This window comes from Macrobrachium nipponense, chromosome 34, assembly GCF_015104395.2.
Source record: "Macrobrachium nipponense isolate FS-2020 chromosome 34, ASM1510439v2, whole genome shotgun sequence".
Lineage (NCBI taxonomy): Eukaryota > Metazoa > Arthropoda > Malacostraca > Decapoda > Palaemonidae > Macrobrachium > Macrobrachium nipponense.
Window position 1 is genome coordinate 26493563 of NC_061095.1, and position 15198 is coordinate 26508760.

The 15198-nt window shown below is 33.6% G+C and overlaps 1 protein-coding gene across 1 annotated transcript in view; it reads right to left on the bottom strand.

Moving 5' to 3' along the window:
* Nucleotides 1-4543: 4543 nt before the first annotated feature.
* The window catches only part of LOC135207988 (F-box only protein 33-like), a 44954-nt gene continuing 34299 nt past the window's right edge, over nt 4544-15198 (bottom strand). Inside the window, exon 9 of the mRNA XM_064240065.1 lies at nt 4544-10499. The gene's annotated coding sequence lies outside the window, so the exon portion shown is untranslated. The remainder of the gene's footprint in view (nt 10500-15198) is intronic.

The following is a 15198-nucleotide window of genomic DNA, read 5'->3' on the forward strand; positions in this document are numbered from 1 at the left end:
GTTTAGCTCAAGTTCTTCAATGACATTTAGTTATCCTCCTTTTGTTTTCCCATAATGAACAAGGAATTATAAGGATGTTGTTATAATAGGCTATCGGTTCTTTTTGCTTGAATTGAGTCTTTACCACGATTTTGAAAAAAAAAAAAAACTACTACTTTTTTTTGTACTTCTTTGTATGAAGGAATTTTTTTCCTGTCAAGTATCCATGTCCTTGCAATTGTAAGAAGGAATTTGTTCCCTGTCAAGTATCCCTGTACTTGCAACTCCAATTTTGCATCTTTTCCTGCCATGCCTTTTTTATATCATCAGTAGTTTGAATTCTGTGCGATATCTATACGACACATGTAAAATGCACAGTACATTTTTTACATATTGCATGATGGTATAAAACCCACAGTTGAAGCCTTCATGGGCAGTGCAGGTCCTGTTCATTGTGTTCTCTTCACATCTACAAACTGCATTTAACTCTAAACTATTCCGACCAACTATGTTTATATTTTGTGGTTAAATTGGCCAACGAATGAAATTTTAGTAATTTTTTTTACTGTAGGATTAAATGTAAAAAAATAAATACCTAGCTAATTTAAGACAACTTCTAGAAGGTCCCTACTAAATAGCAAGGTACTAGATATCTAGGGTATGACTTTTTTTGGTTCTTTTAGGTGATTAATGTAACAATGAACTTGCAATAAATGAGTTTGTAACTATTCACAGAAATCAGAATTAATCCAAAGATGATTTAATAAAACTGCAAATTAAATGAAAATTCGAAATGATCGACACATTCAACCATTATCTTCAACTTCTGTCTTGTCCTTACATGAACCTCCTGCATTGTCACTTGCAATCTTGTTAACTGTCCTCATACTGTATTTGAAAAAAAAAAAAAAAATTTCCTAAGCAACTGTATATACAATCATGTTATAATTATTTTCTTTACATGATTTACTTTACTTTTTGAATGAAGAAATCTTCGTGAAAACTTCACGAGTATGATTAAAAATTTACCATACAAAATTATGGAATTGTACAGTACATCAATTACAGTTGGCTTGAGTCTGCCAAATATTTAAACATGGCTGTAAGCCTTGCAGATTCAAAAGATGCATTTAACATTCCAATTTTCATCAACAAGCAAACTTCATAGAGATCACCCATCAGGTACATACAGCACTGTAATGCAGTCTCTTATACATGAAATGTTCTTGTCCTTTTTTACACATTTATAATTGAAATATTAAAAAGAATGCAAAACTATTGACTATAGAACTTATTGCAGTGTGTGAGAGTGTATTAGTGACATTATGGGGTTCTTTAATGAGGTATATAAAATGTCTGGTAATTTTCTAAAGGGCTTGTTCGACCTAGGTCATTTTTCTACTCGCATTGCATGTCTTGCAATGAACTAAAGACTTTGTGTGAATTATTATTGAGCGTAAATAATGAAATTCAGGGTACCCCAGGCACCACCTTACAGTTTGCAAAAAGCCTTGCAGATTCAAAAGATGCATTTAACATTCCAATTTTCATCAACAAGCAAACTTCATAGAGATCACCCATCAGGTACATACAGTACTGTAATGCAGTCTCTTATACATGAAATGTTCTTGTCCTTTTTTACACATTTATAATTGAAATATTAAAAAGAATGCAAAACTATTGACTATAGAACTTATTGCAGTGTGTGAGAGTGTATTAGTGACTATTATGGGGTTCTTTAATGAGGTATATAAAATGTCTGGTAATTTTCTAAAGGGCTTGTTCGACCTAGGTAATTTTTCTACTCGCATTGCATGTCTTGCAATGAACTAAAGACTTTGTGTGAATTATTATTGAGCGTAAATAATGAAATTCAGGGTACCCCAGGCACCACCTTACAGTTTGCAAAACATGCCCAGACAAATTATCATGGTAATCAACAGGAGTATTAATGCAGCAACCTTCTGCACACCATCCTTCTGATGCACATGCAATATGAGGATTGTGTATACGTACACAGCCCTCTTGATTCAGAGGTACATGGGAGAGACATTGGTTCATAAGTACACATCTCATCCACATGAGAGCAAATTCTTTTGCCAACCCCTGAGAAAATAAAGCCCTCACTCAAAGTCCAACTGAACTTCTTGAAAGAGGGCTTCCCAGACCACCTCTTCTTCCCTTGGCAGGAAGAAGCAGATGAAGATGAGGAAGAGCTCCATTATATATAAAAAAAAAAAAAAAAAAAAAAAAAAAAAAAAAAAAAAAAAAAAAAAAAAAAAAAATCCCCTAGGTTAAGAGCCTACTTGGACCACCATATGTTCTCAATATAAAACATTTTGTGATGCCATTTGAAGGAATTCTCTTATTGAGAGGGTCTGATAGGTGACACTGAGAAGATACAGTTAAACAACAGTATACTGACAGTACCAGGTGCCCACCCAGAGTATAACAAAGAGCCCCAAATTGCACTTAAAAAGAAGATCTAGTTATAGAGAGCAGTACAGACAAAGCCTGGTGATCAATGAAATGGGGGACAAGTCCAACATGGGAATACCCAAAAATCTGTAATGGAGCCTTGCAGCAGTAAGCAGGATTTAAGTGTGACCTGCTAAGAGTGTTTGGAACAGAGGCATGATGGTCCAAGCAAAGATCCCTACTGCTAGAGGGAAGACTGACTGGCCTTGTTCTTCTTTGCTTCTACAAAATATCCTTAGGATTGAAAAAGTTGGACAACCAGTTTCCCTCTTTGGACCAGAACCCTTGGACCATTAATTCTTCCAGATGATTGGATATAACCAAAGATGAGGAGTCTAAAAACATGAGGTCCAGTTCTCAAGACAACTGAGGGACACCTATCAGTGGGTTTCAGCAACTGCTCAACCAGGGAAGATTGTGTTGTGAAGGACTGACTGGGTCTGTTGCCCAGATAAAACTGAAGGGGACATTGTGAGTGCTCTTCCAAAGACAAGCCAACTGCAGTTGTAAAGAACAAATGCAGAAGTGGCTGTGTGGCAAGCAGGGATTTTTCACCTCTCGATGCTTTTCCTTTTGCACTTGGATGTGTTCAATATAGACAAAGGCTCTTTTATGGTTAATAGGCATTCTATATATACCAAGGAAAAAATCAAACTGCTGTAATGGGATTCCTAATTTTTCTTACCTCTACTCCACCAAAGAATTAGAATTTGATACAATGGAGCTTGTTAATGAAATGTATGCATTTTAAAGACAATTAAGAGGGTACAAAAACCTGTATTTTTACATCAATTTATATTTTCAGAAAATCATACACAGGAAGATGTCTTAAAACAAAGCAAATAAACAAAAATACAATATCTAAAAAAAATTCTTGTGTAAAGAAAGAGAGAAATTTATGATTATAATGATTGGAACATTTTCAGTTGCATAAAAAGTAATTTTACATTCTACCTACAGTTAATGTTGACTACACTTCAATATATTCATACAATGACACTTTCATAATTGTTCTTACACTGAGAACCTAAAACACAAAATTATTTGAGAGATCTGCAAAAATTTTTTAAGCATGCATGCATTATCAATTCAAGTTGGATAGCAGTCAATTTGAATGCTGGCACAATGACGCATTTCCAGAGAGTGGAGAATGGACATAAATGAAAGATCTTTTAAATATCTATAATGACTCTGGAAACACAGATTGAACTATAGGACACATCAGTGTTTTAATTGCCACATTCACCTTAATACTACAGATGGAATGAAGTTAGCACCTTTGGGTTGAAAAGTAACTGGGCAAATGCTTGGATAATAGTGTTATAAATCTTACAGATCTAGTAACAACTGATACCATTACACAACTTTGGCATCCAGTGTTGCCTCGGGTGACAGTCAACCATAGTGGAGTGTGTATTTATGCTTGCATATGTTCTTATAATGATACGCTGTCATAAAAACAACCAGATCACTATCATTAAAAAGACACAGAGGCCACAAGAATTCTGATCGCTTGTGGTTTCTACAGTATAACGTGAGTGATGCACCCAAGCATAGAAATTTTTTATCATACATTTTGGTTATCGTCATCTTAACCTATCCTGAAATTCATAGCCACAATGAATATCCCTTGGAAGGGGACACCATAAATATGGGAAGTAGTTGACTTTCCCTTTGTACTCGTGTTCTTTTTATCGCATATAATATGGTATTGGTCATTTCATTACAAGTGGGAATATTATACACAGGAATAAATCATATCAATTCGGTAACTTAGAATTTACTTTACCTCTAATTGTTTGAGCTGATTTCCTTTTGCCCAAAATAACTTCAAACTATGAAATATTCTTGCAAATAAATACTGTACAATATCAATCAAACAACATGTAAAGAATTTCTAGAAGGAACATATGGCAATATTTAATGAGAGAGAGAGAGAGAGAGAGAGAGAGAGAGAGAGAGAGAGAAGGAGAGGAGAGGAGAGGAGAGATAGGAGCAGAGAGAGAGAAGAGCGAGAGAGAAGAGGAGCAAGAATTGTTTTGGCGATTGTTTTCTGGCAAGTTTTTTTGAAAAGTTAACTTCCTGTGAGTGGAAACAATACTGAATACTCAAAACTTTAAACAAATTATATCCACACTGAATTAAGATGATCAAATCAAACTGCAACTGCTAATGTTAGTCAGCAACAAGACCTATATAATCTGCAGTCCTTATTTCTAGATATATAACTTTGAGGAATGATTCACATACCCCTAATGTACCTACTAAAGTAGGCCATATTTATTTCCTCCTTACAGTCCTCAACCCAGACATCCAGCTTCAACTGCCACTTTTGGTTTTGTGGCTATGTATAAAGACAGAAAATACGAACTTACACACTTCAGCAGCATTTCATTAGCAACAGCGCAACACTTCTATCTGCTTTAGGTGCTTATGCAACTGCGTACAGGAGAATTGAGATTCAAATTCTCTTGGAAACTATGGGTGGCACTATATGAAATTTTGTCATTTGTTTATGTATGTTGTTGCAATTAAGGTTTTCTATAATGCAGAAAAAGAGAGTACAAAAATCCTATACTTCAATAATGTTTTGACTGTTTGATCGTAAAAGACTTCAAACCTGCAGACAACTTTGGCAATCTAAACACTAAAAATGGCTGGTTCTATTTGATCAGCATCTAAAAATGACAAGGACAGCAGAAATTATAGGATTAAAACCATTATTACCAGAAAAGCCAGCACTTCTGCATTAGTGCATTTCTTCAAAAATATTCCAAACACTACTTAAATAGCCCTTATATATCAAACCATTTTAGGGTAAAAGCTACGATCAACAGCAGCAAGCCTTATGAACCTGTTTTCTGGATGGATTCGTGGTTACTGTTTTATCAAATAAGCACTGCAGTTCTTGGTTCTTGGTCATCCAGACACTAAACTTAATACTACATTAAGCTGCCTATGAAAAAGTTGTATGACTTTTCCAAATTGTCAAATTAAAAAAATGAGAGGGGAACTAAACAGCACAGCTCATTTTTCTTAATTTTCCTAAAGTTTGGAATAACGGTACACAGTGACTTACCATTAATCTATTAGCATACTAATAACTAAAATTAACTGTATTCCATTTATTTGAGAAGTTGAGGCTGCGAGTGTATTCTACTGATCAGAAAATGATGACAGCAGCCTCTTCTGAGAATAACTGGGGTCTTATTCTACTAGTGCAGCCCTCTGCTGGGCTTCAACTACAATTGGTGACTTGTTCTAGGTCATCATCATATTCCAGAAGTTAATGATAAGGATACCTTGACAAAAAGACAGCCTCTGAAAACACATTCAATTTCAAGTGTTCAAGTGATAGTACTCAATTTCATAAATCAAGAGAACAATAACAGTGATTTTCCAAAGGGCAGCTAAAACTCTGTCAACTAAGACACTTAAAAAAGTATCGAAAGGATAAATACTGGTAATCAAAGGAAGATGTAGTACACAAAGCTGGGGAAAATAATGTACAAAAAAGAACTCTGCAACAAAGCACTGAACAGAACATTTCCAACACTTAAATGAAAGAAGGCGATCGTCATAATCTTCCCAATACGATGAATTAGTAATATGAAAATACAGCAGAGTACTTGTGCAGCCTTCCACATAACAACAACAGATTTATAAACTTATAGCGCATATATATACATGGCATGCACATGTTAGATAAGGTACTCGATTATCACATATAGTTTCATCTGTAGACACATGGCGGCAGCAGCAGCTGCATATTGGTGCTACTGTTGGCATGTGAACATTAGAGAGAAATAATAGTAGTCCATGACTTTTTGCCACCAAAAGCAGAAATTAAAAAAATATCTTTGGTCTATCAGATACATTTCTGATAAAGTTGAGGACATGATATGTCACCTACACTTTGCTTTTCCAGCTATATGGAAGTTAAATAATGTGATAAATAAGATCCTAAAAACAAAGAGATAAATGAAGGAAACGCATTGTGACATTTCTTTGGTCTTCAAAATCACATAGTGTAATTGCCTAAAAAAGCAGCTCAGCTTTTAAGTTTAAAAAACACAGTAGTAGTAATTTTATATTGTCAATCAGCATATCATCATCACCACCGGAAATAGTATTATTAAAGCAGATTATTAACAGTGATGAAGGAAAAAACCAACGATGCAATGTAGTATGCATTATGCAGTGGTTACCATTTTTGAATGAGGAACATAGTACAAAGTTAATAATCTGACTTAAATAGAACAACTAGGGTTTTTGAGTTAATAATATAGATACAAGACAGATAATGATTTGTTTGATTGCCCTTCTTTTTTGCGATAGTTAGCTTAAAGTGAAATGGACTTCGTGCTCTTATTATAATCAAGCTCCACAGAGCAATTCTACACTGGTTATTAGTGTTTAGGGGGGACCTTTGATAAAATACACAAAGCTGCAACAGCCTCTGCAAATGTCTATCAAAACTTGAAAATGTTCCCTACTTATAAAGACTGAAAGCACAATCTTTCCCGATAACGTCAGATTTGACTGCTGAACAATGACATCAAAACCTCAAATTCACCTCAAAATATAGAAACCTCTAATTCGCCTCATATTTCGCTTAATACTGATCTCAGTTCACTGGAATTTCACAATGAAACTACTGTACATATATATATATATATGAACTGATAATCCTCTGCCACATCTTTTGAGAAATAAAACATATATGTATCCTTAATACTAACAAGCTCTGACACGCTTTTCCTTAAAAAATAGGGAAATTTAACTTTGTGCTGCTGTACCCTCCACCTTTTATAAAATTTTACTCATATGCTAATAATAATAAGCAATTCCACTCATTCAAATCACCTATGAACTATTTCTCCTGCTGGCACAGGGTGAGACATGCAACCAACAATGCAAATTTTAAGAATACACAACGTATCACTTCCACAAAAAGAGCTCAAGCATCGCTGTGGGAATCTTCAAATCAGGTCAACCATGATAAGAGTGATAAAAATAAAAAATAAATCAACACTGCATATGGTCCACTTGGACTTGACTTATTAAATGCAATAACAGATATCTAACATCTTTGTGTACTGTTAAAAGTCTTCAAAAACAGAGTTCTACTGTACGTATTTACCAAACCATCCTCAAAAGGTAAAAATATAGGTAATGCTCATGGACCTTGCAAATACTTTCTCAAGTTCTTCATCTAGCAACAGCAGTAAAATGTCATACCCAAGCTCTCTGAAAACCAGTTTTAGAATTCTTATCTCTTGGATTACAGCATTCAATAACTATTCTATGTGAATATTTAGGACAAACCCCACATAAATTGCAATCAACCCCACACCAATTTCCTAACAGTTGACAAGTGACCCTTCTCAGGAAAATCTCTTGCCCTTGAATGTGGAACTGTGATACTGTGTACCTAAATCAGCATCATATTAAGGTTCTATCAAAATTAGACGAGATCTACAACTAAGCAGAATATGTATTTAATTACACTTCCTTAGTAGTTTCACTTTCACATGGCATTAATAATCAAATATATGATAAATTTATGATGAATGTTATAGTACCTCCTCTCCACTATGGCTGTACTGTCCTGCAACAGACAAGACTATGTCACACTACCATACCCAGTATTAAAATCACATACAAGCATGTCACATCTGATATAGTATTTTGTTCTCAAAATACAGATAGCATTATTAGCTGAAACTTAAAATTAAGAATTTAGTAAAAATGAAGAAACTAATATTACACAGACAAGCTAATGGAAAACCATCTAGGGTTCTATATTGCTTAATACATCAATATATTCTAAAGTTACTGTAAAATACCATGAACCTACAATGCTTTATAATTTCTAGACTAAGCTAAAAAAATTAAAGCAAAGGGTTATTAATTCACACTAATCTTTTGCAGATATTGGCCTTGCTGATCAAATTAATAACTCTTTACTGCATCAGTGTATTTTAAAAGTATATAGAGGAAAAATATATATATAAGTACTATATTTAACGTACAGACAATGTTGCCAAGAAAGGCAAATTACAATTAACACATACGACTGAATATCATATATTGTCCTAAATATCATAGCCACACACAGAGGAATAGACTGGAAACCACAAAAAGATTACATCGATATATATTTGTGTAATATATGACTAATGAAGGTCATCCGCAACCTAACAAGCAATTCTACTCTCTACACCATGCTAAGTCGATCTTTAAACCAATGTAGATCACTTTCCAATCATATGTTCCCTCGGATGTTCTGTGGGTCAGCTTAGGCAGCCCCATCCTCATTCAACTCTCCAAAAACTAAAGGTGCTAGACGTATCATAATATCTTTAGGTTTGTCACTAGACCAGAATTCTCTGGAATATTAAGGTTATTTAACCTAGTAACTTCCTTCCGTATTAAAGCAATAATCCTGTCAGTTTTAAAAACAGGAGATGCAGACTAACAAAAAATAACCGACCTTTTCTAAAACTGCAAAATGAGCCCTGCTATTCCTCAAGAATTCTGGTCAACCTTTTAAATTAAAGCTAAGACTTCATGTCACACTGTCCTATTGAAAGTCCCTGAAACTAGAGAAGACAAACTTTCACTTCAGGGTTTTATTCATGTGGATGCCACTTTGTAGGATGATCTTGAAACAAATGTAGATCATAGCCATTCTGCCCCTACTGGCAAGGAGTCTTGTGTCGTCATGAAGCATGTGGTTGCCGTGAGACTCGTGCACTACTACGGTATTTTCACATACATACTGGCCACTTAAATGATGTTAGAAGGTACTCATGCACAATCAGGAATGGTTGCCCAAATTGTTATACTGTATTTATAAGTGTGGGCTCATTCACTGGTGACTGATCGTTCATGATGGTGGGTGATAAAATGAACCTACTAAGTCAATGGGTGACTTGATATTATTCACAAAAGAATCTAAGATAAATAATCTTAATTTTTATAGATAAACCTGGCTGGATGAAAAAGGCCTTTGATAATTAAATCACAGACTATGGCTAGATTGGCCTTACTAATATTGCCTTAGGTATATAGTTTGGACTTAAAATACAAATTGGTCTTGACTATCCACTAATGTATTTCGATGAATGCTTACAGACTTGAACTGAATGTGCAATTTGAAACCAATCTGGTACTCACACAAACACAAAAGATGTGAACTGTTCAACAAATTCAAGTTCACTTTCCATACTGTAGTACTTCATTTTTGAGAAATAATGCAACAAGATCTTCAAAATGAGATACTCAGAACAAGCTGATATATGGTGTTTCATCAACACACACTCTCGTTATTTTCTTCAAATGACTGACAGCTGTAGTGAGTGGCAATGACTCAGTGCCTGAATTTACAGCTTTCTGTCTGAAGACGAATGGAATGTTAAAAATTACATTAGTGAAGAGAAGTGCCAGTCTTCCTTATTTGAGCACAGTTGTAAAATTTGAAGTTGGTTCAGTCAACTGTCCCTCTTCGGGTACCCTGAGATGGAGTGTGTCACACTAATGAATGTCAGTGAAGGTAAAGACATGCACGTATGATATGAAACTTACTAAAAAAAATATTCCAAACATATAGATACAGCGATCTGATTCATAACAGCTTCATCAAAGCTGTGTTTGATAAAATAATGATTAAAAAAATCCTAATACTGGATACCTACTTATTAATCCTAGAAAAAATGGACTAACGACGACATCTCTTATCATTGTGCTTTAGCTATCACAGAAACTATCCAATATTCAGTATTTGGCTGACAATAGTATTTTTTATGTCCACTATTACAATAAAACTTGAAAGATAGGCACTCATTACATAATAAAACTGAAAATCACATTTTTTTTATTTTAGATGTAAAGCATTCAAACACTGTTTAAGTAATCTTACACAATGCTCTCGTATTCATTAAAAAAATAAAGAACAAAGATGGAAACACTTGTTGCAATGTCTGTGCGGTGTCTACTACTCGTATGCTGATCTGGGGCTCATAACATCTCACCTAAAGCTGCAAAGTTGAAACTACTATCAATTCAAACATGATATTTTCAAAATGCAACATAAAAGACTTATATCTCTGTGCAGAACTGACCATGAAAAAGAAGCATAGGTTGACTATATCCAAATTCACGAACTAAATAAAATTCACACGAATATACTCTTACAAAGGTTTCACCTAAACTAAGGTTTTGTTTTAAGGTAGTACCTTTATCCTCTGTTTCCTAGAACATCTGAAAATCCATCATAAACAGGGCATAGGTACTTACGGAGGCTAGAATCCAAGAGGGAATATCAGTCACAAACTACAATTCATGCTGGAATAATGAATTTCTAAGAAAATGATTCCTTCTCCCATTCACACTATTAAAGAAGTCTCTTCACTTTGAGAAACAGTCCCATCTTACAAGTTAGAATGTGGGATTGTAAAAACCCAAGACAGTGTACTATAAAACATCGACACACAAAAGTACTGTATTGCTATATACCTTAGTATAAATTTTCATATAACGATAGGGACATCACTAATTTGTAACCAGTGACATACAATCGAGTCCTCTCCGGGAATTTTCAGTGCATGAATTCCTTTGCAGAAAAATCTACCTTACATAATGGTAATTTCAAATTCACCGACCACTAATTCTTACATGCCTAATTATTAGACCATGTAACAATGATATACAATTTTTAACATTTGCCCATATTTTTCTTCTTTAGCTTTGTAAGCTACAGGACTAGCATGGTAGTTTGACTGGCAGCATTCAAAGACTTTGTAAAATTACACCCTACTAAGGGTGTCCTGACAATGATAAACTATGTAAGTGACTCAAGGGGGCAAATAATTGAGATTAATAAATAATCATGGTGCTTTCACCTAAATACTCTTATGCTGATATGGCTCTACTACCCGATTCTATTTGGCTTCCTCAGTGACTAATTCAAACCCCCTTATACCAACTGTTACACCATCAGATACCCTCTTCCCTTTCACAACTCTTGATGTAAAGCAAGAGTTCTAAGTTGCTAAATAAAACTCTAATATCAGATTCCAAACAAACTCCTAATAATGTACATATTCCTTTATACCTGAGTTTCCAGCATAAAGTTTTTAACTCTTGCAGTGGTGATAGTTTCAGTTTTTCATCCCACTCCAGCTGGGATTACATAAGTCTTTCCACTCTGTATTTTTATTCAGGTGCTTTTACATTATTGTGTCCAGCTGAACTTCTTAATTCTACTTATCAAACATTTGAGTATTATTCCCCAATATTTTTTTCACTCAAGTGCAGTACGTACATCACACTGCTCCCATAAACTCTACATAGGCAATGGGTAAACAAAATATTTGTTACTGAACTAGTTTAAACCTTGTGTCACAAATGTATATGATCTCAGCTGTACATACAGGAAATTCATGTATGTACATACTCTGAATCTGATATGCAATACTCTAATTTTCCTTTCATGGTATGGAATCAAAGCACACAAACTAGCTAAATAAATTTAGGACAAAGTTTTGCATTCCCCGCAAAAGGGACAATGTATTAACAAGGTACTATACAAAGAAGTAAACACACACACACACAGTATGTAATCTCATCTCAAAACTTTTCATTTATAATAGTTTAACTTTTTCCTTAATGTCCCATTTCTACTTTGGTCTGGTATTTTCCTTTCCTGTGTTCATGACTAACATTTCAGTAAAGATTTAAAATGTGAATGCAGCTTATTAAGTTCAAACCAGCAATCAGTGCTAAACTGTGGATGCAGCATATTTACTTCAAACTAGCAATCAGTGCTAAACTAAGTCCCATACAGGAATAAATAAAATGCTAACTGGAGAGAACCACACAGAAGAGAATCCTAAGCAATCTTTATGATCATAATTGCATATAATACAGTTCCACTGGCATCTCTGCATAACTCTTACTCATCCTTCCTCACAGATAAGTGAAGAAGCTCCAACTTAAGTACTGTTACTGTCCTGTATAGACTGATGGTTAATTACTCCATGACTGCTGCTCCTCAACTTGGGTATGCAACAGAATTAATATGTCCAACAAAAAAGGCCTAAATGTTCAGGGCACTGATATAACTGATGCTCTGACAGAGACCTAGTTAATTTACGATTATTGAAAATTATAGTATTTTAGTTTCACCTATGACACAGCCCTGCATTCACTTATGGCAAGAAATGCACTTTCATAAATAATGCTCCATAATGGATTACTAAGAAGCAGTAAGCCAGAAACTCATCATAGCTATTCAAATTTGTCTCAATTCTACATGAAGAACCAACCCATCTTCTGCTTTGTATTTTGCATATCATGTCAACATTTTAAAACTGTTCTTCCTTTAGTAAATTATCTGTCTGCTTCTTTTCTTTTCCCCAAACTAAAGACAACTAAAAGTACTTGAATATTTCAACTGCAATCCATCCTTGCTTCTCAGTACCAAATTCTGCCAAGGTGAGATGACGTAAATTTTTAAAAATTTAACACTGAACACTTTGACCATACACAGCAATACCTGAATCAAGGTAGAATGAATGCTACACTATTTTCAACTCGTTATTAAAGAAGCTTTCTGGAAAGCAGTCAGATGCAGGCACTTCTTTGTAAACCAAATTAACAATTTATTATTGGCAATACCAAGTACAATAAACAGTATCCCATGGGAAAAATTTGCATATAGAATAAATCTTTTCTTTCTAGGGTCTTATACCTACATCACAGTTCACCAGTTTGAAAGAGAACTCCTGACCAAACCTATTCTTATTGCACTATATAATGACAGTGATTTACATTATAACTTTTTACTACTGCACATAAAAGAAACTGCCAATTCTGTTTCATAAAATTCTATGACCAATATATTTTCAATGAATACACTAGAATACATGTGCTTTAGATCTTTTCTACCTTAATTTTCTTACATTACTATAAACCATTCTCACAAGTGTCTTTCTGCTACCTAAACCCACTAAAGGTTCTTACAATTTTTCCAAGTACTGTACCTGCATTCTGTTTTCAGTATATTGAAGTTATCACTAAAAACAATTTTTACAGTCACTGGCTATTTTTCACTACTTCACAACCACCAGTAAATTTTATATTTTGACCAAAAACTTAAACTAAGGTTAGTGTCTCCTTGCTCTCTATGTATATGTAAAAGCTTTTAAGAAACTGACAGGATGGCAAAGTACAACAGATTTAAAAGAAAAACTAAATTTATTCCATTCTAAAGCTGCAACAACATGCATTCTGCCATCTACAAAAATAAAACATTTAGTGTGCACATGTTAAGAACAATCTAGACTATATTAGCAAAACAGTTATATAAAATCATACCCCAACAGCTTATCATTGTTAATGATATATTGTATGAAGAATAACTGACTCTCGACAAACATACATGAACATAAAAATGAATCACAACAACAAATGAAAAGAACTAAAAATAAAATCCTTCGACTATAACTCATTAAAAAAAGGGGTTACAGAGCTTAAAATTAAATATAAACTGGTCCCATTATATTTTCACACTGAAACTAAACTGTGGCATAGACACTATTTTTGAAAAATTTAATAAAAAGGGCCATCTTACCTATGCATATCTGCTTAAAAAGTGTTTCAATTATGCCTAACCTTATGTACTGAAAATCTTTAAGCAATTTATATTACCATTTATTTCAAGAAATTGTCTTACAAACTTCTCTTTTTACTCAACTCATCAAATTATGTTACCGGATACCAAGCTGTCCCAACTTCAGAAACTATGGCGCTGTGTAAGGGAGCTTTGCTTTTGAAATCCCGCAGTTCTGATGAAGTATGAATATTATGATAAAAAAAAACAGAAATAGTGAAAATCATGATCAATTTATGATTCTGTAAGCAATATTCTTACTAAAGTTATACTATAAAGATATTTGTAATATCTGTTATCTTCTATAATATAAAAATGTAAATACTACAGCAGACTTACTTTTCATTTACTATGTAATGACATGTTAGTCTGCAGAATAAATTGAAATTTACCTACTTTCATTGTTGTACAAATTACATTATATATATATATATATATATATATATATATATATATATATATATATATATATATATAAATATATATATATATATATATATATATATATAGATTTATTATATAATATAATATATATATATATATATATATATAATATTATACACACATACACAGATTCTCTGCATCAGTACAATATTAATTCAGGAATGATTGGTCTTCATATAACTTCCCACAATACTTTTGTATGACTTGCATTCTCAATAAAACCAAGTGCACTGGTTCATTTTTTTATGGTGAATGCCACCCTTTACATACTCTATAATGATTAATTCACACCCCTGAAACCTATTATTGCATACACAAAAAGTAGATATTTTCAATATTTTTTTAGTTTTAATTTCTCTCTTGTTCTTACCTTACAACACTATTTTTATCTTAGTTTAAATGTATACAGTAAGAGTAAAAACTGAATTTTCAAAATTATCACAGCTATCTGTAACTGGGGAAAATTCCTGGTAAACATGGAAGATCGACCTATAAAATAACTAAATATTGCTGTCTCACCAATGACTGACCCTAGTTACGATCCACTTTTCACCCTATCAAAAATCAACACCACCAGCACAAATCTAGGATAAAATGTGGTTTTCCTACAGTGGGAGAAT